General features: G+C 41.3%; 1 pseudogene; it reads right to left on the bottom strand.

The window, feature by feature from the left end:
- Positions 1-312: 312 nt before the first annotated feature.
- LOC142449125 (large ribosomal subunit protein uL5-like) lies at positions 313-873 on the bottom strand (annotated as a pseudogene).
- Positions 874-3627: the final 2754 nt, after the last annotated feature.

Below are 3627 nucleotides of genomic sequence, written 5' to 3'. Positions count from 1 at the left end.
TCCTCTCTTCCTTGTGACCCTTCTGTAAGGGGATGTCCAATTGTCTACAGATGGGCTTTGGATCTCCACTCCGCACTCCCTCTCATTCACATTGATATGATTTTTTGTTCTGGGTCTTTCATGCCTGATACCTGATACCATTGACACCTCGTGATCACACAGGCTGGTGTGCTTCTTCCATGTGGACTTTGTTGCTTCTCAGCTAGATGGCTGCTTTTTTATCTTCAATTCTTCAAGACCCCAGATACTATATCTTGTTCCCCCCCCCCCACCTCACTGTAGCCTTTTTATTGGTCTTTTGGAAACAGGAATTTATTTGCCAGGAAGGATGATCCCATCATACTTCTGCTAGAACCAGCTCATGGTCTCCTCTTTGACGATTTTGTGTTTGGCCCTGGAGCAGCCTGTTCAGCGCTCCCCAGCAGCACGTAGAAGTCCAGGCCACAGATACCGATGCTAGGTCGATGTGTTCCTGGATCCCAAATTAAAAATTTCCAGTATCAGAGAAGTTATTTTTCCATAACTTGTACTCCCACATGTTTAGACCTTTCTTCAAGATTTCCTCTGCCTTGGCTCCACGGACTGTGCAGCGGCTGGCAATTTTTCCATTTCTCCTAATGTCAAAGGATCTGACGGTGTACCTGGCTTTGGGGAGACAGGGGTCTGGCCAGTGAGCTGCTCTAGCACCTTGGCTGCCCGGGTCAGTCTGTCTCTACTCTCCCCCATGCAGATGTTGAGGCAGAACTTGCAGACTTGGAGCTCCCACACCGGGTTCTCTTTTTCACCTTGATTGTGAGCCACGATGAAGACCAGGAAGAGAGAACCAAGTTTCTGGGCCAAGCAACGCTGTATCTTTTGATAGTGGGGATCCATCAGCTATCTTCACCACATTTGCTTATGCCCCCATTTTGTCTTCAGGAGTCATGTCAGGGAAGGTGCACATCACAGAGTGCTGGGTTATTAGAACAAAGTGTTCTTGCATTGAGGGAGTACTTGAGGAGAGGCCCAATGTCCATCTGCTACCTTAAGACTTAACATCTAAATATATATACATAGATCTATTTTCCTATCGCTATATATAAATATATTTACATATGTACATGAATGTATTTAGACCTCTATAAATGTCCTTTGTTTCCTAGTTCTTTCCTCTATTTCCTTTTACCTTCCTCTTGTCCCACTATCATGTTTGGCCTTCATTCGGTTTTCAGCAATTCTTCTTGGTTGCATTGCCCTTGATCAAGCACCACTAGGCATCCTATACGCTCCTTGCCATCAATTTTAGATCACTTGCTGTTCCCTTGTCCCTAGGTGGGTTGATACACCCCTTCCTTTCCCCTACCTCCTCCTCTCCCATGTCCCCCAGAACCATCAGTCCCATTGTTTCCTCCACTGGATTCTTTTTATCTTGCCTGTATAATCTAGATAGACATGCAGAGACAATAATAAACACAAAAACAAGACAGAGCAAAACAAAGCAACAAAAGAAAACAACAACAAAAAAGAGAAAAGCCTATAAATAGTTCCAACCTATAAATAGTCTGTTTGTTGATCTTTAGGAGTGCTTCCTGGTCAAGTTTGACAGGGTGCCACGTCCTGGTCCCAAAGTCTATTTTTGGTATTCCTGGGGACTTCATTGCTTTGCTCCCCTTGCTGCTCTGTTGCATGCCGTTAGTGATTTGCCCTTGTGTGGTGGGGTCAGATCGGGAACAATTCCCACACTGTGTCTCCAGTGTTGTTCCCCATAGTGCTATGGGTCAGTGAGGTACGTCATGTCTCATGGTGGGGCCGGCCCTATAGTCCTCTCTGTGCACTGGCTACTCTGAGTAGGAATATCGTCCTTAGGGCTTCGTGGGCCAGGTTTTCTGGTTTTACAAAGGTTTAAAAAACAGTTTAGGTTTCCCATTAATCAGTTTCTACACAATGTTCTATTCAGTAACACTGATTACATTTTCTATAATGTATTGACATACCCATTATTTCTGTTCTGGTTGTCCCCTTTCCATTAATCTAGTTTCCCTATCCCTTACATTCTCATACTTATTGCCAGTTTGGTCTCATACTGATGAGCTTTTAAAGAAGCAGAGTGCTTACAGACGATATCATTGATTTTTGAGCCAATTTGTCATTTAGCTATAAGATGACTGCAGAGTTTAATTTCCATTCCAAGTTTGAAGAGTATCTCAGGACACTGGTCTGGGAAATCCTCCAATCTCAACCAATCCAGCAGATCTGCTTTTGTTTCCTTTTTTTTTTTTTTTAACTTTTTAAGAAATGTGAAGTTCCTTCCCATGTGGACTGATTAGAAAATTGTAGCTCTAACTGCACACAGCTAAGTCATCTGGTTTAGGGTAGAAGCCATGGCTCATGTACACTGTCTTATAGATTAGTTTTTTCTTTGGATCTTTGGTTTCCTTGTGCTTTGAATAAGTAGAAACCAATAGTTATATCTTAGATGGCCACTCATATACTTTTAAGAGCTCACATGCTAATAACTAGACTAGGATGAAGAATATAAATTTATGGATTATATGAGGGGCTTAAAAATATTTGTATAAAATTTAATTATATTTCCATTTTTAAAGCGAATCTTTTGAAGTCCTGTCATATTATGCCAGTTGACTAAGATGTCACAGGACGCTATGATCTCAATTTTTCAAAGACAAATCCAACGTGAAAGGTGTTTGTCTATGCATGATTTACAACAATTTAATAGATTATGTTTATACAAACAATATATGAAACATTTATTCTCTCTCCCTGCCTGTTTCCTACAGAACTTAAAACAGACAAATGACAGTATACCTCTTAATGAGTGTTATTTTGGGGAAAATTTTATTAATTTGCATAAATTCAATCATAATCTTCCCCCACTGTTAATAGGGCATAATTGGAGGGTTGGAGCAATTTTAGAATAGTGCTCAGAGAATCAGGTATGACCAGATACATCTAAAACACAAAGATTGCATTTTGGAGTCAGTGCTTACAGCCCTCCCAGGAAAGCTAACCCCATACCTGATGAACCAGGTTCCCAGCTTGACAGGTGACTGTGGAAGATTACTTCCTGGTCTCATTCTACTAGAGGAACAGTGAAGAAAAGAAGCCAAGAAAACAACTGAAATAATACCCGTTTAACCAAAGGCACCCCTCAAACCAGTCCTTGTGGTGACTGACGCCTGAAGAAACCTCGAGGGTGTTCAGCCCTCACGCAGGTGACCACAGACACAAATCTTCGTGATGAAGATGGGGGAGGGGCACGGGGATATGAAATAAGTAATTTCATAAAGCCATTTGACTTTGACTTTGGCCTCAAGATTCTCTCCTTATCTATGAAACCAAAAATTAACTGTTTTAAAAAAAGCCTGCGCCAAACTGCACCAGCAATGACTTTCTTCTTCTTTTTTAAATCCCAGAGCAGTTCTGTAGCATTGTAAATTGGTCTTTTCTGGCTGGAAACAAAACAGCGCCCCTTTGATTTTATGAAAAGGTGCTTTCTTAATTTTAATTTCAAGAGGCACCATGGCTACAGGTGTGTGGAGGACCAATTGCTCAAGAAAAGCTTTTTAATGTTAACTGAGAAAACATTGAATACTTCACCACCATGGAAACTTATGAAAATGGTGTAAG

This window comes from Tenrec ecaudatus, chromosome 5 (genome assembly GCF_050624435.1).
Source record: "Tenrec ecaudatus isolate mTenEca1 chromosome 5, mTenEca1.hap1, whole genome shotgun sequence".
In the NCBI taxonomy this organism is placed as follows: Eukaryota; Metazoa; Chordata; class Mammalia; order Afrosoricida; family Tenrecidae; genus Tenrec; species Tenrec ecaudatus.
This window is presented reverse-complemented; position numbering and strand designations above follow the sequence as displayed.